This window comes from Mirounga leonina, unplaced genomic scaffold (genome assembly GCF_011800145.1).
Source record: "Mirounga leonina isolate KUSES-001 unplaced genomic scaffold, KU_Mleo_1.0 Mir_418, whole genome shotgun sequence".
In the NCBI taxonomy this organism is placed as follows: domain Eukaryota; kingdom Metazoa; phylum Chordata; class Mammalia; order Carnivora; family Phocidae; genus Mirounga; species Mirounga leonina.
This window is the reverse complement of record NW_023270739.1, coordinates 26,938,433-26,961,027: the sequence shown is the minus strand read 5'-3', so window position 1 is coordinate 26,961,027 and position 22,595 is coordinate 26,938,433. Positions and strand designations below refer to the sequence as shown.

The 22,595-nt window shown below is 47.4% G+C and overlaps 1 long non-coding RNA gene across 3 annotated transcripts; it reads left to right on the top strand.

The window, feature by feature from the left end:
• The first annotated feature begins 1,379 nt into the window (after nucleotides 1–1,379).
• On the top strand, nucleotides 1,380–22,595 carry LOC117998909. 3 transcript variants are annotated; one of them, XR_004676133.1, is made up of 3 exons: nucleotides 1,380–1,650; nucleotides 15,861–17,183; nucleotides 20,012–22,595. It is a non-coding gene; the product is annotated as an uncharacterized LOC117998909 (long non-coding RNA). The 3 variants fall into 3 exon arrangements; XR_004676131.1 differs by lacking the exon at nucleotides 20,012–22,595 and having other exon boundaries at nucleotides 15,861–17,650; XR_004676132.1 differs by lacking the exons at nucleotides 1,380–1,650; nucleotides 20,012–22,595 and adding an exon at nucleotides 7,311–7,833 and having other exon boundaries at nucleotides 15,861–17,650.

Genomic DNA, 22,595 nt, shown 5'->3' with positions numbered 1-22,595 from the left:
TGCCACTCCAAAGCTGTCATTTCAAGGTTATGGCTTTAGAATGACAGAGGAGGCATCTTTCCACCTGAGCACTCTGGTGGAAACAGCCAGAAGCTAGCTTGCCTCTGGAAAGAAGAAAGAAAAATCCTGGAGCTTGGAGCCAGGTGGGGGAATTTTGGCCACGGAAACCAGAGCTTTCAGAATGACCACATGATGCTTGGAGACCTTTGTTTCTGATGGCTCCCTAGCAAGGTCATACGTAGTATGGAAATCAAACTAATGGACTGTTTTAAGTTCCCCAGCCGGACTTTCCAAACCCAGGTGATCTTCCAACAGGCAGACACTTCACGAATGAGATGGTGAAATAAATAAAGCCAGGTGCTCACCCAAGGCCTGCATCATGAGGGGGAGAAAGGCAGAGAAAGGCGTTTCCTTATCCAGTTAAACTTCCCCGTTCCCAGGTCAAGTAATTCCTATCAAATACATTAGACCTTGTACGTGAACACTCCGGGAAAGCCAATAATGCTTTCTGGTTGGCTTTTGCTCTCAGCCTCAGTGTCCTGATCAGTACTTTAGAGAGGTTAACACCTAACTCAGCGAGATAGTTACCAAGACTACACGAGGTAAGCTTTTCAAGTCCTCCCACAGTAGGCTTCTTCCTTTTCTCCCACCTTTCTGACTCCTACCGTTCTTACCGTCTTGGCAGTTGATTACATAACAAACTCAGGGCACCTGCTGGCTCACATTTTCACTCCCGGAACGGTCTGAAAACTCAGTGAGGACAGGAACCACGTGGGATGCGCTTCCCCCTGAGGTGATCCCTCTGACAGAGTAGAGAGACGTAGGTGCTGGTCGCCATGTGTTTCTGTACCTGCGATGACCTGCTTCACGCTTGTGTGACTTTTCCGCCTTCTCAATAACATAGCAAGGGTGGTGGTGATGAGGAGAGCCAAGGCAAGAGAAATGTAGATAAAATTAAATTTCCTTACAACCTGCAGGCCATTGATGAATACCAGAGACCAGCAGAGCAGGACATTCCTCAAGGGGCTCACAACCGCCTTAATGTTAATGCTTTGCTAGAGACTAAAGCAACCTTAGCTCCACAATAGCCAGACAAACAGGATCCTCTAAGTCTTCTTGAACGTAGGGGAATCCCTTTAGAGACTTCCCCCAAATATATAATCAGTCAGTCCTCACAATCACAGCACAGCTCTTTCTGCCCACGGGTCCTGCCCCCTGCCATAATAAAAACACCATTTTGCACCAAAAAAGTCCCATCTTTTCTTTTTTAAAGATTTTATTTATTTATTTGACAGAGACAGAGCACACAAGCAGGGGAGGTGGCTGGCAGAAGAAGAAGCAGACTCCGCACTGAGCGGGGAGCCCGACGCAGGGCTCGATCCCAGCACCCTGGGACCATGACCTGAGCCGAAGGCAGACGCTTAACGACTGAGCCACCCAGGCGCCCCTAGCCAAAAGGGCAGTTTACAGAAAGCTCCACAGCTTTGCTCTTGAATCTTTTGAGAAAGACCAGCACTCTTGCCACTGCTATACTGAAGCTGACAAGCACCGGGCAGGGACTGTCTGGGAGACGTGGGCTTCTACAGACTGATGCCTCCTACAGACAGGTACAGAAGGACATTTGAAAGTGCCACATCTTTCATTTCACAGGTGAGTAAGCTGAAGCCGGAGACCTTGTTTTGCCCAAGATTATAGGCTCGTTGGAGATTGAGCTAGATAAAAGAAAACCCATGGCCAATAGTTTCCAGCTCCATTCATTTTATTCAGAAAAGGTTGATTAAATGTCTACCATGTGCTTAATATGTTGGGGGTACAGCCGAACATGACACGATCCTTCTCTTCAGGGAGCATCAGTCTAAGGGGGATGAGGAACAAGAAAAACAGCCGGTCATACAACAATGGAGTAATGGAAGTAAAGGGTACTAGGAAAGCCAGGCAAGAAGAGTGAGGCACTCAGTTGCGGATCAAAATCAAAAGGACACCAAAATGTCAGTAACCGAGATGAGGAATATTTTCGTGCTAAAGACGGTATCATTATGACTAACTTTTCCCTTTGGTTCAGACTCTAGTATGGCTCAGCAAGGCACTCTTGCAGCTTCTCTCTTTATTTAACGTGTTAATATTTTGTTAACTGTGGATTTTTTTGCATTCATTTTGGTTGTTTAAAATATTACATTAAAATAATCTTTATGTCGATGGCTGAGTTCTTCTGGTGCCCCCCTCTAAAATTTTGCACCTTGGGCAAGAGCCTCACTCTAGCCTCCAGGGGAATCTAGCAGAGCCAGAGTGGGGATGGGAGGAAAGGGAGGGTCCTTTCTGGGAGTTCCAGCAGAGGTCTAAGGTTTTCAGATTCTGCTTCCTTGAGACCTACGGATTCAAAAAGAGCCCCATCGGGGGAGATGTAGGACATTTTCAGCCAGAGCAGCTCAGCCTTGACCTGTTTTGTTTGCTAACATTTTGTGTAAGGGCTTGTCAAATTCCTAATTTGGTAGACAAGGATCTTCAGGTCTAAAAAAAGTTCTTACAGCAAGGGGAAAAGATTAGGTTCAAATACAGAAGACCCATCACATCCATCACAGGGCCCGAGTTCGGGGTTGAAGGATGGAGGATACAGGAGAAGCAGGCCAGGCCTCCAGTCCCCAGCGAGAGAAGGAACACATGGAGCCTACCAGATGCTGACTGACCTGCTAGAGATGACAGGTTTCAGAGTTCAGCTCTTAGCTCTCCACCCAACTCTCCTACAGCACCCTGTTAGCAGACTCATTTGACAGACGTGTCTGGTCATTTAACTGGACTGTGTAGTTTGCATCCCCTTATCTGTCCACCGAAGAAAGGGTCTAAAAGGAGAGTTTTTAAAAATTGGCTATCATAATAGAAAATCTGCTTTCCTTAGACAAATGCTGAATAGATGATGATTGGGCCAGGGGGCAGAGCCAGAGAAAGAAAACATCTTAGAAATGATTCCTAAAACTGAATTAAGTGTAATCCAGCCAGATTTGGGGGGGGGCACCACATTGCCCAACTCCAAGGGGCGACCTCTCAGTGTTGCCCGTGTAAATGGAACCCTCTGGAGTCATATGACGCACAATCGTTGACTACACAGCTATGGTTTATGACGGTTGCCTGAATACCCACGAGGAAATAATAGCTTGTGTCCATATTTGGCTAATTCATGCATCCTAACCCATGCATCCTAATTCAAACTATTAGGCTCTTTCAGTTTTTAGCAAGCTAGATTCTCAAATTCTGAAATTTTTCTCTAGCAAGACTTCAATTTTCATTCTCTTGGATCCCTGTAATTATTAGGGATGAAGGAAGTGTGTGTGTGTTATAGTGACAAACGATTAAGGTGACAGGGGAATCCGGGAAGCCACTGAAAGTCGTCAGCTAAGAAAGATTTCAAGATCAGGGTCAAACTTATTATATTGGTTGGATTATATATACAACAAATCTGATAAGATCGAGTTTTCGAGGAGAAGATATCAAAAGGGACCCTCATAAATTCCCAGCAAGCTTGGTATTTCTTAAAGGCTATATGGGGCTATGTGTTTAAAATCTAAATTATATGCATACAAATAATTTTAAAGCAGGTTTTAAAACTATGTCTACAGTGACCCCACCAAAAATACATATGACTACAGGAGAAAGAATGGTGAGTTTATATGCATTTAAATGATGGTTCTCTGGATAGTGTGGTTATGGGTGATTTTCCCCTCCCCAGCTTTATTGAGATATACTTGATCTAAAGCATTGTATAAATTTAAGGGGTGCAACGTGTTGATTTGCAAAATTATATATATCAAAGTGATTACCAGTAGAACTTGAACTAACACCATCATGTTACATAATTACCATTTCTTTTGGGGAGTGAGAACGTTCAAGATCTATTCTCTTTGCAACTTTCAAGTATATACCACAGTATTATTAGCTATAATCACCATGCTGCACCTCAAATCCCCAGAACTTATAACTGGAAGCTTGTGCCCTTTGACCAACATCTCCCCATTCCCCCCACCCACTAGCCCCTGGTAACTACCCTCTAGCCCCTCTTCTATCAACATTTTTATTTTTAAATTATTATTATTTTTAAAGATGTTATTTATTTGAGAAAGAGAGAGAGCATGAGCAGAGGGAGGGGGCAGAGGCAGAGGGAGAAGCAGGCTCCCCGCTGAGCCAGGAGTATGATGTGGGGCTCGATCCCAGGACCCTGAAATCATGACCTGAGCAGAAGGCAGCCACTTAATCGACTGAGCCATCCAGGAGCCCCTCTACCAGCATTTTTAGATTCCACTTATAAGTGATCTCATACAGTATCTTTCTCTGTCTGACTTATCTCACTTAGCATAATGCCCTCAAGATCTATCCCTGCTGTAAAAAATGGGACTGATTATGTGAGATTTCAAAGGTCTTTTCAAGAAGTTTGCTCTACTCTCAGATGGAAAGCCATCGTCTGATTTTGAGCAGAAGGCTTCTAGAACCTGGCACATTCTTCAGTGGTATCACTCTGGTGGTGCAGGGGATCAAGGGCACAAAGAAGACCAGCTGTGAGGCTATTTCAATAATTCAGGCAAAACATTCTGGGGGCTCAGAGCAGAGAGATGGTGACCGTGGTGAGGGACTAGAATTATTCTGACAGTGTGCCTGACGGAACTTGCTGCAGGTTTGGATGGGTACTATGAGAGATAAAGAGAGATGAAGGAAGGCTCCGAGGTTTCTGGCCTAGTTGGAGTTGCCACTGACTGAGATAGGCGGAGCAGATCGGGAGGAAGACTGGGGGTTCAATTTTGGACATGTTGTATTTGTAATGTCAAGGGGCAGTGGGATTTGGAGTTCAGGGGTCAGACAGGAGAAGGAGCCCGGGACTGGAGTTACATTTGTCTATGAGTTAGCAGTGGTGAAACAGGACCCATTGACCTTGCATGGGTGACGCGCTCATGGGCTCAGCAGTCCACACCCACTCAGATCTGGGGTCTCTTAGCCCCGGGTCCCTCCACTCCACGGACGACCCTTCCTGCCTGGTCTCATTCAAATGTTACCTATACACTCCTCCTGTGAGTATGTCAGGAAGAGGACCCCAGGTAAGATGCTTTTCTGGTAGGATGCTGGTTGACCCGGAGAGCCACAGCTAGGGAGCAGTCCAAAGCCATGAGTGCTCCTGCCTGCCTGCTAGCTAGCTAAAATATGTGCATCTGTTGGCTTTGGCTTTGTGCTTTAAGTAAACTCTATGCCCAGCATGGGGCTTAAACTCACAACCCTGAGATCAAGAGTCACCTGCTCTACTGACTGAGCCCGCCAGGTGCCCCTGTGTGCATATGTTTGACCTATTTGTTCTGAGACTTGCTCAGATCATGACCCACCAACTGGTTGGGCTCAAATAATGCTGACTGGCCAGTTCGAAGAAACTGCACTACCAGGAAGAACCTCATAATCTCTGTTGATCAGGTTGATTGGGGCCATTTGCTACAAATAAAAATAATCATCTTATTTGATATATATAATAGATATTTTCTCAGTAGTACATAAGGTGGATATAAAAGCATAGAGAACTTTACCACTTTTTGGACCTATTGTACATATTTTACGTTTTAAAAGTGAGCTGCCTATGACCTAGGTTTAAGACAACCCACAGCCACCCGTTTTAACCAGACTGCTGCCCAGGACCCCTGTTCTGCGGGGACTCTGGCACTGCCCCCCGCCCCCACGGGGCTTCTGAGGACTCTTCAGAGGCCATCTGCCTTGTCTCCACAATGCGCCACTTCTCTTTGAAACAGCTGTTCCAGAATTCAGATTTCCAGCCCCAAGTTGGCATTTCTCTGATCCATTTGTAACCTATGCACTATTCATGTTTGGATTATATTGGATAAGTTTGGAGGTTAAAATTGATTCATGCAAATGGATGACTGAGTCAGCAATAAAAACATGACCTAGAATAATCTCATGGTTTGATATGGCAAAAACATGTCTTATAATCTGTTTAACAGCAAATTTGATACTTCCTGAATGTGTCAGGCAGAACACACCTTTTCTTTTTTTTTAAGATTTTATTTATTTGAGAGAGAGAGAATGAGAGACAGAGAGTACGAGAGGGAAGAGGGTCAGAGGGAGAAGCAGAACCCCCGCTGAGCGGGGCCTGATGTGGGACTCGATCCCGGGACTCCAGGATCATGATCTGAGCTGAAGGCAGTCGCTCAACCAACTGAGCCACCCAGGCGCCCCCACAACACACCCTTTTTTGTTAGCAGGGAGAAAAAGGAAAACCGTATTTTTCTTCTCGTTCACAATCAAGGAAATTACTAAATGAGAAAATCTGGTTGTCCTCAGTAGCACACTTTCTTAGGCTTTTCTTTTCAGCCTGGATTCTTTTTTCATCTTCTCACGCAGGGGTTGGAGCAAAGGCACCTCTCATGCCTGCAATGGTTGCAATAACCTCGTTTCTTATTATAAGTATACCTGCCTGATTCTGACCAGGGATCAAAATGAGCATTGTCAAAAACGGGACAGGTTGATGTTATGTGCCCTTCGGTATGACACGCACAGAGGAAGAGCACCACTTCCGTGATATTCCTGGCAAAATGCATATACTATCATAAAGAAACCCATCATTCTAACCCAAACTGAGGGAGATTCTACAAAAAAAAAAAAAAAAAAGGTGTGAATTCTTCAAGAACATTGAAGTCATGAAAGATAAAGAATGGTTGAAGAATACTACAGAGACATCAAAAGTAAATGTGACACATGATCCTGGATTGGATCCAGAAACAGAAGGGAAAAGAAATTTTTTTTCCGTACGTACCAGAACAATAGGTGAAATTTGAATGGGGCAGGTGGACTCCGTGGTGGTACCATATGTCAGCTTCCTTCATCTGAGGGCTGACCTGTAGTTATGTAGGTAATGTCCTTGTCTTCTAGTAAATACACACTGGCATTTCTAGTGGGACTGAGGCATCATGTCTGCAACTTTTAATTGTTTTGGGAAAATAGATAGATGTGGGTGTTACTGAACCTGGACTGGATTGCCCGAAGGAAGAACCAAGCGGCACCCGGAGATCTTGGAGGATCGGAGGCTTATTTAACACCGGTGGGCTCAGAGGAGAATGGTCTCCAAAGGTCTGAGCCCCGAGCACAAACAAAGGGGGCAATGTATACACTTCTATTTCTGCATACTTGGCACTTTTGGCGTGTGTGCGAAGCACGGCAGGGAGAAGAACCCAGAAGAGCCCCGGGGCAGGGGCTGGGACTCTCTTGCTGGCTTGGTTGGCCATCTTAGGACACAGATTTTGCTTATCTTCCCCCACTTTGATGCCCCTTTAAACACCTAGATTAGAGGGCATCATTTTCATCTTCTACGGGACGATAGTAAGGAGTAACTGGAGTCTGATTTTAGCAGTTTGAGTAGTGATAAACCCAGTAAGGGCTGGAGTGATTCCCACCGGCAATGTACTCATTCCTGTAATTGGGTCAGAGTTTCTTGGACCACCTCCGACTCATTAGCAAGGAAAAAACATTCCTGCTGTAGGAAGAGGCAGAGCCCCCCTTGCGTGGCCGTGAGCAAGTTGAGCCCGCATCTGTTTTGGAGGACCACTGAAGCCAGTGAATCAAGTTGGTGCTGCAGGGCCAGGGCCAACTGAGTGAGGGCAGAAAAATCCTCTGTGAGTTGTTGAGTTAGCCCCTGGTACTGAACCTGAGACATCCCAACGCCAGTGGTGCTGAGGACAACACCTGATGCAGCCGGCAGGCTCACGATAAGAGGGATGGCCGCAGAGGAGCATCGAGGGCGGCTAGGAAGTCTCCGTATGAGTGGGGCATCGCTCCTGGGGAGGATTGAAAGATTGGGTAAGAGACTGACAAGCATGCATGACTGATTGCGCGGGGTGATGCAGATGTATACACCTTGATCACAAGCCAGAAAAGTGTTGTTAGGCGCACAGACCCGACTGTGACCCATGACAGGAGAGGAAGAGTTTCCATACAGCAGTACCAGAGCCAGAAAGGGATAATCTGAGGTCCCCGGTGCCGAGGTGGGAGGTGACATGGTAGATTGGTTGAGGATGACACCTAGGTATTGGATGGGACTGGGCTTTATACAGATCCAGCAGTCAGACGCTAGGGGTGGATTTGAGTGGTTAAGTGCTTGGTGGGAGGCATTAATCACACCTAACAGTTGCGCTATAGATGTTTGCTGCGTGTGGGTGGGGGACCCGGGGATGTGCCAGGGCGAGTTATTTTCTGTCTGACTCTGGGGGTTGACTGTAAGGCTTGGAGTGAACATGGACTTAATCATAAATTTGGCTATGGGGTCGGTTCCCATAGGGTGATATTGGCCCAACAGGAGAACGATTCCTGTAGCCCATGATGTGGCATTGGGTTCTAAGACTGACATACATGTGATTGTTAGAGCAAGAGGATGGGGTGGCGTTACGTGGCGTTGTGTGACAAGAAAATCTGGATGTCACTGTGCTGTTTGAGGTGCCACCACCTGGTGGACCATCATTCCATTCCCAGCCAAGTTGCCACCCATGACTCACATCCCCCAGCTTGTGAGCAGAACTGAGGGCAGGTGTTTGGCTGTTGAGGCGTAGGGCCCCCACAAATGGAGATATCTACCAGCTGGTAACCTGAGTGAGCACCGTCTGTGAGGTTCCCAGGGTGTATCAAGAAGCTGGCATCCGGGCGCCTGGGTGGCTCAGTCGGTTAAGCGACTGCCTTTGGCTCGGGTCATGATCCTGGAGTCCCGGGATCGAGTCCCACATCAGGCTCCCTGCTCAGCGGGGAGTCTGCTTCTCCCTCTGACCCTCCTCCCTCTCATGCTCTCTGTATCTCATTCTCTCTCTCAAATAAATAAAATCTTTAAAAAAAAAAAAAAAAGGCTGGCATCCATCAAAATGGAGGTTAACCTTTGGTGGGTGTCCATCCCAGGTGGAAGAAGTCAGTGGGGGTGCCGGTACGGGACTGAGGGGGATAAGCTGGAAAGTCCATTTGCCAGTAGCGGTGATATGAGAGTTTGGCCCCCTTGCCTGGCCGGACAAGCTAGAGGCAGTGCGGAGAAACAGCACACCAGGCAGCAGAAGACCGGGACTGACTGGGGCCAGGAAAACCATGGTGAAATACACCCAGGAGTAGACAGCAGAGGGCCAATAAAAGTGGGCTCTATGACCTTAGTTAGAGGGAGCCATTGTGGCTAACCCGACAGCAGATGAAACCTGTGGACAAGTAAGTGCAGTAATACACCTTAGGGTCACCCAATAAGCAATAGTAAGCCTCTGGGGGAAAGTCCAGTCAGGAGGGGCAACAGTGTAGAGTCTGACTCCTAAGATGAGGGAAATCATGCCGATGAGAGCCAGGGGCCACAGTGAGCAGGTGTCCATCAGTCATTGCGGTCTCGTCGAAGGTGAAGCCGGAGCGGGTTTGTGAAGTCTGGCTGGACTCTCCACTGGCGTGGCTCCTCATCTGAATGATGAGCTTTCTTCACTCTGGAGTGGTGGACCCATGGGGTGACACCTGAGACCTTGAGGGCAGTAGGGGTGATTAGAACAACAGTGTGGGGCCCTGTCCACTGCGGTTGGAGGGGGTCTTTCTTCCAATCTTTGACCCAAACTGAGTCCCCTGTCTGGAAGGAATGTACCTGAGACCCTAAGGAGATTTGGGGCCCTCTGAATGGTGTACTTTTGTAATTTATTTAGGGTGGCCCCCAGGGCCTGAAGCTGCTCCTTTATCCCTTTATCTCCAACCTGATGCAAGTTTCCTGGAAGGCTTCCCAAGCATGGGGGAGGCCATCCATATATTAATTCGAATGGGGAGAAACCTGATGTCCCGGGCATACATTGAGCATGCAGGAGAGGTAGGGGTAGCAGATCCGGCCATGGGAGGTTAGTTTCCTGACAAAACTTTGCTAAGGTTCCCTTGAGGTTGCCATTCATCTGCTCTACTTTCCCTGAGCTTTGGGGCCAGTAAGCTGTGTGGAGTCTCCAGGTGATGTTGAGAGATTTGGTCAAGACCTGTACAATGTCTGCTACAGATGTGGGTCCATTGTCACTATGGATTGTTAATGGCAGGCCGAACTGGGGCACGATCTCCCGCAAGAGGACTTTAGCTACTTCCTGGCTTTGCTCTGTCCTGGTGGGGAAGGCTTCGACCCACCCAGCGTATGTGCATACTATTACTAGGAGATATCTGAATGCCCTGCTCGAAGGGGGTTGCTCCCATCCTCTGGACACCTGGCAGGGGCCGCGGTGCAGACCGAGCATTGTTTTTAGCGCATGTTGTGCATTGTTCACTCGTTGCTCGGCATAGTGCTGGCAGCTGACGGATGTAGTAGTGCTTCTTGAGAAGGGCCTCTAATGCAGTTTTTCCCAGATGAGTGAGTTGGTGGTGTTCCTTGACTAGATGCCCTCCAGTTGCTGTTGGAACAAAGATGCACCCATCTAGCATCATCCACCATCCCTTTTCAGTCAGGGTGGCTCCCTCAGCCATGGCCCATTCCTTTTCCTTTTCAGTGTAACTGGGCAGAGGGACTTCTTCCGGGGGTGTCAGGGCCATGGTGAGGGAAGGGGCTCTGTCCATGTCCTCCCTGGCTACGGTCTTGGCTGCCTCTTCTGCCAGATGATTTCCCCACGCTATGGGGTTGTCTCCTTTCTGGTGTCCCTTACAGTGCAGGATCACTACTTCCTTTGGGAGCCAGATGGCTTAGAGGAGTCTCAGGATCTCCTCCTTGTTCTTGATAGCTTTTCCTGCTGCGGTTAGGAGGCCCCTTTCCTTGTAGATGGCTCCGTGTATACGTACAGTAGCAAAGGCGTGCCGAGAGTCGGTGTAGATGTTGACTCGCTTGCCCTCGATGAGGGTGAGGGCTCGGACTAAGGCATATAGTTCAGCCCGTTGTGCTGACCAGCCAGCTGGTAATGCCTTAGCTTCTAGGACTTCAGTGGTTGTGGTTACCGCATAACCCGCTTTCCAGGCACCCTCTTGTAGGTAACTGCTGCCATCGCTAACAGCATGAGCTCTGGATTCTTTATGGCTTGATCCCGCAGATCTGGACGACTCGAGTAGACTTCATCAATCACCTCGGAGCAGTATGGTCTGGTTCCCCCTCTTCTGTGGGGAGAAAGTTGCTGGATTTAATGTCCTTACTGTTTCGAGGGTGACCCACGGGTTTTTGCAGAGGAGACCTTGGTATTGTGCCAGCCAAGAGTTGGAAAGGAAGCGGTGTCCCTGTGCGTTCATGAGGGACACAACTGCATGAGGGACCTTGACATTAAGTTCTTGCCCCAGGGTAAGTTTGTCCGCCTCCTTGATGAGTAGGCCTGTGGCTGCCAGCGCCCTGAGGCACGGTGGCCATCCGGCTGCCACAGGGTCCAGCTTCTTTGACAGGTAAGCAACTGGCCATTGCCAGGGTCCAACAGTCTGGGTGAGTACCCTGAGCGTTATTTTTTCCTTTTCATGCACAAAGAGGTTGAAGGGTTTCTCTACATCTGGTAGGCCCAGGGCTGGAGACTGCCCAGGGCGGTCTTTATCTCTGTGAAGGCGGCTTCTGCTTCCTCAGTCCAGGCAGGGGATTCTCCCTCTGGTCCTACTAAGAGATCATAAAGAGGTCTTGCTATTGCCGAGAACCCAGGGATCCAGATGCGGCAGAATCCTGCAGCCCCCAGGAATTCTCATAGGCCCTTTTTTGTCTGGGGCTCTGGCAGGGAGATAATGACCCTTTTCCTCTCCAGCCTTAGTTCTCTTTTCCCTTGGGTGAGGAGGAAACCAGGGTATCAGACCTGTTGTTGGCAGATTTGTGCCTTCTTCCATGAGGCTCGTTATCCTGAGTCTGACAGGAGCTGTAGGAGGGCCTTTGTGCCTTTTGTGCAGTGTTGTGTGTCACTGGCAAGGAGGAGGTCATCCACATACTGGAGGAGGGTGCACTGTGTGGCCTCTCTTGGGAAGCTGGCGAGGTCCGCAGCCAGCGCTCCCCAAAGAGGGTTGGTGAGTGTTTAAACCCCTGTGGGAGGCACATCCAAGTCAGTTGCATATGGCGCCCTGTATCAGGTTAGACCATTCAAAGACAAAAGTGGCTGGTTCTGGGGAGTTAAGCGGAGGCAGAAGAAGGCATCCTTCAAATCTAGACAAGTGAACCATCTGGCCGACCTGGGGATTTGGCCAAGGAGGATGTATGGATTCAGGACCACTGGGTGCAGAGAGATAGTCATCTTATTGATGGCCTGCAGATCTTGAACTGGTCGGTATCCCCCTCCTGGCTTCTTGACTGCCAGGAGTGGGGTATTCCAGGCCGACTGGCACTCGACTAGAATACCTGCTTCTTTGAGTTTGGTCAGATGTTCTTGGATGCCAATCTTAGCTTCTTGTGGAAGCAGGTATTGCCTTTGCCTCTGAGGTTGGGCTCCTGGGATCAGTTCAACAATGATAGGGGCCCGATTCCGGGCTTGTCCAGGTGGGTTGTTTTCAGCCCATACTGAAGGGAAGGCGAGTCTGAACTCCAGCGGGCTGCTCGGTTGGGCCTGGGCACAGAATAGCCTCCATTCTTCTTCCCTTGGCATGGTAATTGCTAGTATTAGAGACCCCATCTCCTCTTGCCTTGGGTTCAATCGGAGGCTAGTGTGTCCAGTGGGCTCAAAGGTTATCTGAGCCCTAAGCTTGGAGAGTATGTCTCAGCCCAGGAGAGGGATGGGGCAATCGGACAGATAAAGGAACTCATGTGGGACCTTGTGGCCCCTGAGTTTGCACTGGCAAGCCTGGCAAAAGGGCTTTTGTATTGCCTGTGTCCCAGTGGCCCTGAGGATGGTCGCAGTCCTTTTGCTGAAAGGTGCCACTGGGGAGGTGACAACAGAGTGCTTGGCCCCAATGTCAACCATAAAAGTCACTGGTTGGCCCCCCACATTCATTTTGACCATGGGCTCATGGGGGCCAAGGAGGAAAGAGCCCAGTCGCCCTCAGCCTATGAGGTCCTCCTCTCGGGGTTCTTCCTTGTAGTGGCTGGGCTTTTGAGCCTTTCCCCGGGGGGGACATTCATTTTTCCAATGCCCTTTCTCTTTACAGTAGGCACATTGATCCCTTGCCAAGGGGGTTCTGGGTTTCCCCCCTTTTGCTGGTTGGGGCCTCCCCATCTTTGTGTTGTCCTTTTCTTTCAGGGTGGCAGCAAGGACACTGACTTTCTTTTTCACCATCCCGTCTTCATCGTGTCTCTCAGGTTCCCGTGTCTCTCATCTCTCGTACCAGCATTTGGAGGGCACAGCTCTGCCTTTTAGCCTGTGTCCTAGCCCAGCTGCTGGTCCTGGAGAAGGTGGATCTTTTGGGTCTGGGGTGCCAGTGGATCCTCTGGGCCTGGAGGCACTAGTGAAACCAATGGCGGCAGAGTGTCTGGAGCTGAAGGGCCAGGTGTAGGCAGTCTTGGGGGTATGTACAGTGGGAGCAGGGTCGGTTCGTCCTCAGGATCTCTGGCTAGGATTTGTGGAGACAGGGGCTTTTGCTGATTTTCTTTAGGTCGCTTGGATGAGATGATTAAGACTCTGGCCTGTCCCTGTCTATTGCACGCGAATAGCACCCCGGGGGGAAGGATCTGGGCAATTCCTAGCCAGGAGTCAATGTATGGAAACTGGGTCAGGGTGTCCTGGTTCTCCTGTTACGACTCACCATACCTGACGAATCGTTGGGACATCCAATGTCCCTTCTAAAGGCCACCCGACATCAAAGGTGGGCCATTCCAATTCACATAGGGTTCTCAACTTGCCGGGGTTCATCCTGACTCCATAGTCTCCCCAAAACCCCTTCTTGAAATTTCTGATCATGGTCTCTAGAACCGTAGGTTTACTCTGCCCTGACCCCATGGTGATGTCCCCATGTGTGGTGGTGCAGAGACAGACAAAGGGCGGGTGTCTCCTGAGATGATGAGACCAATCAGATGCCCGTCTGGCCGTGTCCTGAAGGAGCTTAGGTGATGCTTAGCCGTAGTGGTCTCAGCATTGTGACTTAATGATCAGAATCTATTCCGATGCCGCTCTAGACTGTATGCCGTTTACCACGGAATCGCAGACGGGCCCACTCAACTCTGTAGGCTTCTGGGGACCTTAAGGGTGCTCGCCTGTGGAGTCACAGAATCAGTCTGCTTAAGCAAGCCAGGTCGGACTGCACATTCATTCGCACATTCATTCCAGAAGTTATTACATTCCCTCCCTGGGAATCCCTACCTGTGAGACCTCTAAGAGGTCTCTGGGAGGTGATCAGGCTCCCCTTCCACCTCAGTAGGGGTGGGCCTGTCTGGGTCCTGGGGCCTCAGGCCTTACCAGAATCCGACGTCGGGACCAGGTCCTCACCTGCCAAGTCTCCTCGAGTCCGGTGGGAACAGCAGAGTGGGGCAGGCCCGAGGCAACCGGGGCGGGAGACTGCCGAAAATTAGGCAGGGCGCACCTTCTCCATTACAATCCCTCGTTCCATCACCGCCCCGCTGTTGCCCCCAAACTGGTGGCAACAATGGCCCAGCGCAATTGGGTTTCCCTGTCAGGTAACCAAATGTTACAGAACCTGGGCTGGATCGCCCGATGGAAGAACCAAGCGGCACCCAGAGATCTTGGAGGATGGGAGGCTTATTTAACGGCGGCAGGCTCAGAGGAGAGTGGTCTCCAAAGGACTGAGCCCTGAGCACAAACAAAGGGGGCAATTTATACACTTTAATTTCCGCATATTTGGCAATTTTGGCGCGCGCGCAAAGCGGGGCAGGGAGAAGGACCCGGATTGGTGCGTGCGGGAAGCAGAGCAGGGAAAAGAACCTGGAAGAGCCCCAGGGCAAGGACTGGGACTCTCTCGCTGGCTCAGTTTGCTATCTTAGGACACAGACTTTCCTTATCATGGGGGGGGGGGGTAGAAAGATGATAGATGATAGACGGATAGAAGATGGGTGAATAGATAGATGATAAATGGTAGATATAGAAAGAATGATAGATACATAGATGATAATAAAGCAAAAGTGGCAAAATGTTAGCACTTTGGAACCCTGGATAAAAAGTATATGGCTTTGGGGTGCCTGGCTGGCTCAGTCAGTGGAGCCCGTGACTCTTGATCTTAGGGTTGTAAGTTCGAGCCCCATGTTGGGAGTAGAGATTACTCAAAAATAAAATCTTAAAAAAAGTATATGGCTTCCTATTATTCTTTCAACTTTTGAAATTATTTCAAAATAAAAAGCAAAAAAAAGAGAGAAATATTAAAGAGTATTGTAAAGCAAGAGTCATTAGGTTACTTACTATTACTCTTAAAGTGAGAATGTTCACAATCACCATAACACAAATGGCAAATATCTGTATCTATGTTATTCTATATAAGATATAGACAGCATCTATCTATCTCTTTCTATCTATCTTATATATGTAGATGTGTGTGATTGGCCTGGGATCCAGCAGACCTGCTGAATCAGAACACGGGGCTGTTTCTAGCATTTCCAGGGGGGATGACGGCTCACAGCCAGCATGGTGCATCCCCCTTTAAGCAAGTCTTGCCAGTTCTGGGAGGTCTTGCGTAGGTCTGGGAAGGAAGAAATTCGGCTTCCTGTCTTCTCTCGCATGCTGTTTCACTCACTAAGGTGTAAAACCCGAAAATGAATGACTCAGCAGAGCTTCCTAAACTATGTTCCTCAAAAGACTCACGTGTTCTATGAAAACAAAAACAAAACCCCATCTGGTCCTTGGATTGAAGGAGTCTATATCATGCTTCCTACCCTAGCTCCTTCCTGGACAGTTACTTATTTATTTTAAGTAGATTTTGTTTTGTTTTGTTTTTTTGTTTTAAGTATAGTTGACAAACTTCCAGGACATTTACAATATGCACTATAAATGTTTTATAAATGACTGCATTTTGTGTAACTTGATATTTTGCAGACATTTTTGGCCATGGAAGGCTTTCCCTTCCATTTAACACCGATCCCATGACATCCGGTGACACTTGTGTTTCTCCTGGTTTACTTCTTCCCCAAGGCTGTGTGAGCCATCCGGGAGGCTGAAGGGAACCACCTAAAGGTAGTTGGGCTTCAGGACATTTGTTGTTCTCACAGCTCTGCCTTTTAGCCTGTGTCCATTTTATCCACAGGGTGACTTACCTCATGCAACTCGTGCGATTTCAAGATCCCGTGAGTGGCAACTGGTCTCACGCTCCTCGCTTCACAGCCAGGCAAAGAACAGATTATAGTCGCCTGGCTCAGATGACCCTGGATCCATCACCAGATCTTGGGAAATCAGCCAGGGCTCACCCCTGTGGCTGGGAGGGTCCAACTCCTACCTGGGGGCCACATGAAGGAGAGGCGGACAGGATGGATGTTCGGTGGGGGGTATCAGAAGGTTCTCCACAAAGTGGAATTTCAACATCAGAGAGCTGAGGGCGTTGTGCCCCACTCAGGTAAACCTCTCCTTACCCCGAGCATCCCAGATGACCAGCAGCTTCTCAGGCAGCTCTATACCTTAGGTGAGGCTGTCCCAGGGGTGGGGAAGAAGGGGCACCCGTGTGTAGTCCCCTCCTCCGCAGGCTGCAGGGTGGAGGCCAGGGGCAGAGATAGGCCCACCCAGGTGCTGCTCCCTGAGCGAAGGATAAGCGTACCAGTGTATGGAGGTGCCTTGTGCATTTTTGTTGCCTTTATTTATTCCCATGCTTTCCCACAATTCACCACCCAGATTTCCACAAGCCCTGGCCCCTAGGAGCACAACTTTTCAGGACACTCCTGAAAAGACTACTGAATGCAGATTGCTCTCCAGGTCCCCCTCTGCCTGTTGAATTCCAAAGGTTATTTCCTTTAAGCCTTAATCTCAACCTTTTGCCTCATAATTTTGAAGCAAAATCCTTCTCGAGACAGGTTCTCACCAAGTGCTAAGAACTGAACAATGTGTCATTCTTACACTGGCTGGCAGTAATTTCCAGAGAGCCTGGGTAAATTCAAGTATCTGTGAGTAACTTAGCGTGGGTCAGCCAGGCCGCCGCTAAGAACGCTCCGACGTGAGGCTACCGCTGGAGCTTTAGTTGAGCGAGGGCACACAAGGATCAGAAATCAGCACAGGTCAAGCTTTCCTTCTTTCCCTGTGACACAGTTAATGTCACAAGTACGGTGCTTTCACACGCCTCTGGCTGGCTTTGAACGTGCGCCATCCCTCATTCATCACCCAAAGATGAGAGACAGGAAAGTGCCCAGTGCCTGACCCACAACAGATGTTCAGGTAGGTGTTCTTTCTCCCCTTGCTTCTCCTGTCTCTTCCTTCCCCCAGAACACTGTCCCAGAAGAAGAGATCCAAGAACTCACTGAAAATTAATAAATTAATGTAACAAGTTACTCCTACAGGTCGCTCTCCTTTTGCCCCTCTGGAAATCATCAGCCCCTTATAATTAGGTCACTGCCTAATTCATTTGATAAATGACTATGTGGTAAGGGATGTCATGTCCCCCACACACATACACACACACATTTTTAATGTGAGATCCTCGACACCTCAATGCAAAATAGTGGTAAGAGCTGAGAATCCCAGGCTTTCTCCTCACCACCAAGTGCTTGCTCCTCTCTTAAATCATCCCTAGAGGTGAATTGCTTGGAGAGTTTTTAGGGTCATTTTATACAAGTGACCCTGCACAGCCTATAGTTTGTCAAATATCTGCCTCAGAGAAGACTCGGAGCCTTACAATTCTGAGAGTCTCTTGAGGCTCGGAATTCTGCAAGGCCGCCTCCGATGTGTGAGACTCCTTCGGTCCCAGAATTCCTTCTGCGTTTACCAGTTCGGCAGAGGTAAACCACAGGATCAGAGTCTCAGGGTCAGATCCTCAATGTGCTGTTCTCTGTTCTAAGCTACAAATTCCCTGCCAAGGGGTAATCTAGCTTTCTCTGAAACACCTCCAGGAAGGAACTACTCTCTATTTCTCAAGGAAGTCCATTTTGCTTTCAGAGAGTACTAATTGTTTGAAAGTATTCCTTAGATCTGGTTAAAGCCTACCTTTCTGTCGTTTCCACCTCCTTCTACCTTCGGAAAGAATTTTTTAAATGCCCAGGGTTTCTCTCTAGCAGCTTATACCCAGAGCCTGCCATTCCGTATAAAGGAATCTTATGCTCGAGCAGGCGGGCCTGCCCTCTCCACCATGCCCAGCCGAGGGAAGCAACATACTTCCCGGTACCTGAATGGCCATGTTCTGTGTGGCGCCGCCATTCTGGTCTACCTATGGGCTGATCCTTGGCCTATAGGAAGCGCCTCACAAGTGTTTGTCTTGCTAGGGATGATGATGATTTAATTCATCAATGAAATTGTTTCTCTCAAGCATCTGGACTAGAAAAATGGGGAGAGGTCAGTCAGAAGGTAACATCGGCAAAGCAGAGACAAAACAAAAATCGCCAATTCCTGTTAGTGATGAAGCACCAGAATCAGAGTTCTGCTGTTGGGGGTATGGTACGACGGGTTACCTATAATTGTGATGGACTCTAACAATACAGTTCATATCCTGCACTAGATCTTAAGTACTAGGCTCAGGTAGGCCCGGCTAGACCGTAATTCCTCTCTTTCCCAACAAACTTGACTATGATTCTTCCTGGGTTGCCATATTGCCCGGCACTGTAATTGAGATTCTTGCCTTCTGTATTTTCACATAGAGTCTTCTAAAAATTTCTGCGTCACCTAAAATAAACCAAATGAATCTCTAAGCCTTGAACCCACAGAATTTAACTAAGAGTTCTCACATCTTCCAAGTCTTCTCTCCTCCAAGATAAAGATCTCTGAACATTTAAGCCATCATTATGGAATGGCTTCCAATCTCTTCCGCTTCTCAGCTTCTCTCCGCCCCATCTCCCCTCTCTGAATTTCTCAGTCCCTCCTCCTCACCTCCAACAGCCAGCATCACAAATGAAGCAGATCAAATGGCAGCCCATCCTAAGTGTGTCCTGTGTGTCTCCAGCATAAGCAAAATACTTGTATGAAATCAAATGTCCATCTTCTTTCCATTTTTGGAATGATCAGTGGAAAGATTTCCCTACTTTATCAGCCCCATGAAACCCAAGGATTGTTAGAACCAAACCTGTGAACTGAATTAAAATGGATGATTATCTGCATGCTCTTAAAGGGAATATGGTGTGGAGCCTTCTGTTCATCTCCTGACTACCCCTTTTCGCTGGATGAGATTATCGAAAGTATTGGCTCTCATTTCAATTTACTTAGGTAGTATTGGGAAAAGAAGTTAAAAAAAAAAAATCTGAACTCCAGATAATGTGTTTAAATTGATTATCTGAAAAAAAATATAAGTGTTCTTACGTGTATCCACTTTTTTGGCTGCAAGTAATAGAAAACCTAATAATTACATAAACTATAGGACATTCTTTACTGCAGTATCTAAAACTGGGTTCGGGGTCTGTCCCCCCCACCTTGTTCCCTGCCCAGTACTCAAGATTAGAATCTGTATTTCTTCCTCCAGAATTTTGCTTGACATTTTCACATAACTATGTTTAAGACTGCAAGTCCTGAAAATCTTGAGCCACCAGAAGACGTCCCCTTCCATCTCATTAGTCAGGAAAGAGACACTTGGGCCAGTCTGAGCTCTAAGGGAAGCAAGGAAGTGAGTTTCTGGCCAAGGGAAGAGGGGTTGTCATGACCAGGCAAGGCATCTGCTTCAACGCACTTAGAATGCTTAAAATGAGAGTTTTATTTTATTACAGAAATTAATACGTCATTATTAAAGGAAGTCTGGAAAACAGAAGAAAAAACATTTCCTAAGGCCCCCACCCAAAGTCTTCTCCCAATGCACGATGTACTACTGTTCTAATCGTATGGTACATAGAGAATGATTTGCCTTTCTTTGTTTTTTTTTCTCATTTAACATACGATTATCTTAAAGCTTGATGGTTTTTGAAATACATTTACTGTCTTGAACGAAAATACCAAGGAGGCAGCAGAGAACAGTGGAGGCGGCGGGGGCGGGGGTGGGGGGTTAGGGGAGGGCCTGGCTCAGGAGCCAAGAGGGCTGGCCACGGCCTGGGTCCTGGCTCACATTCATCCTGCATTTCCGTTTCCTCAAGAGAAAGAGCTGTTTCCTCAGTTCTACCATTTCCGAGTCCACGGGATCATGAGAGCTGTGCCCTGAGACACACAAGCCACACTGTTCAGACACCGATTCAACGGAGCAGCGACCGGTCACAGAGACAAGCAGACAGGGGGGACTGGAAGGTGCTGCCCTGGGCACGGGACGTGCCGTACGTAATAACAGAACATAGAATACATGATAAATGACCATCACGGAGTACCAGATCTTCCCGTTTTTGAACAGAACCCAGAAACCTGGATTTTCATGTGAACTTGTTTCATTTTTAAATGTCGGTACTTAATTCGAAATACCGCAGAGGAGCAAAACAGGCCTGCCCGGAGCCGACTGGCCACTCCAGCAACAGCAGCGGCCAACCTGACCAACGCCAGATTCAAGGACATAGACAAGGGCGTTCTGGGGAGCTGCTTCTAAGACATTTTGGCTATACAGCGACTAGGTTATTGCCATACGTCTAAGACATCAAATGCGTATTTTAATGGTGAATAAATATTAGGATTTTATCGCCTCTGGTTTCTCCCATCGGCAGGATAAGGACTTCCCATTGCTTCTTCCCAAATCCCCTGAGCTTACAGGTGCTCTCTTGAATATGTGCTGTGTTGGAAACAATGAGTCAGGACCCTCCTTGGCCACAACTCCTTTCATATTTATATCGTTCATGATCCTACCTGGTCCAAAATCCCCATCCTGCGTCTTTTTGCCTGACTCACGCGGTTTATGGAGAAACCGGAAAGGAAAATGATGAAAGTCTTAAACAGGTATTCCCTGGGGTAAAAACTGCCACCTTAAACAGTTTGTTCTCTTCAATGCCGCTAATGCTGGGTCTTTAATCTCTCCTTTTCAGAGAAAGAATGATCAACATCAGGGTGACAGGGAGCCCCTGTGCTTAGCAGTTCTGACTCTCACTCGCTGAAAGCAGGGCAGAAAGAGGATTTAACGACTTTGAACTTTTTACGTGATTTTTGCCTTCGGCACAGTTGTTGTTAAATGAGTTCTAAAAAGGCAACAGTCCCCTACAAGGACATCAGGTTTCTAAATGATTCATCTTCTCACAGACCTTGATATTCAATCCAGGTGTAGGACTAAACGGTATAGCCCTCGGGGTCTATCCTTGGGGCTTGGAAAGGCTTCAGTGAAATTCTATCGCAAAGGGCCCAGGCGCTTCCCCTGACTTTCTCTTTGTTCTACTAACTTTTTATCTCTGAAAAGCAAAGGGATTTCCTTTGGGGATTAAGCAGAGGAAACAACCTAAGGTGGTGATTAGTGTTTCATTAGAATTATGAGATGCAAAGGTATCCTGGAGTTAACTGAGCAAGAAGCCCTTTACCCCAGTCTTGGGCCTCCTCCCTCTTACCCAGCTGAGAGCTCCACAGCCCCTGCCCATCTGAAACTGATCTTTCTCCAGGCCACAGGAAGATCCTGGGCAAACACAGAGGTGTCTCATCCCAAAGTAATGACGTGCTGCCTTTTTTTTCCCCTTTGTATCTTTCAAAAGGTTTTACAGGTATCCTTTTGTTAACACAAAATCATTTTGTAATAGATATTTAAAAATCAGTAAGTGCCATTCTCATCCTGCCAGGTCATGTTTTTGAGTCACTGAAAGGAACAGAGGTTATAGAACAAGGCAGATGATTAATTTTCTTAATGATACATTTGTACCAAGTATGTGACAAAAGAGAAATGCTCTTAAGAAATACCCTTCCTGCTCACAGAGGCCCATGTGCTGCTCTCCTAGCCACGCTTTTTATGCCAAACCAGGAGTCTGCAGAAGGATTGGAGTATGTCAAGAAAAGGATTTGTGTCAAAGCCTGACATACCCATCTCCTGTCAACACAAGGCTAGATAAAAAGTATACATACATTTCGACTCAAGAGCCACGAAAAGAATCTTGAAATAAGCAATTACATGAATCACATTCCTATTACATTTGTTTCTCCGATTTTTCCACTCCGCTTAGTGGCGGACGTTTACTTTAAAACAGTGAATGGTAACCCGAAGGACCAAATTCTAAGTTAGCCACATTTTTATTAATTACTTTTGAACTAAAACAAGTTTTCTTCTCCTTTTGGCTAATGATTAACTTTAAAATTTTCGAAGAGCAAACTATTTTCCATATTTTTTTATGTGAACTTTTTTTATGTGAACTTTCACTTTATTACGGTTGCTTCTTACAATTTTAGGAAGATCTTTGGCTCATGCTTTCATTGTTTCAGTGGTATTCCATCTAATTTGACAGGTTGCATTTCTATTTGCACTACATTTTGGGGTTTCTTTACTGGCCCAAATATTATTGAGGAGTTTAAGTTTTCTTTTTCGTGTGTTCTGTGTGATTAAGCATTTTATTTGGTTATTTCTAATTTTATGATTTGCTCTCTGGATATATGGAATACAGTGTTGTAACTTCCTTTATATCATGTAGTCCAGAACATGGTCAAATTTTGTTTAAAAATACACTTGGACAAAAAAGAAAATTTGCTTATATTTCCATATAGTTCTTTGTACACATGTTAAGTCTGCCTTACTAGTTTTGTGCATTAATAAAATTCTATTTCTGAGCTGTT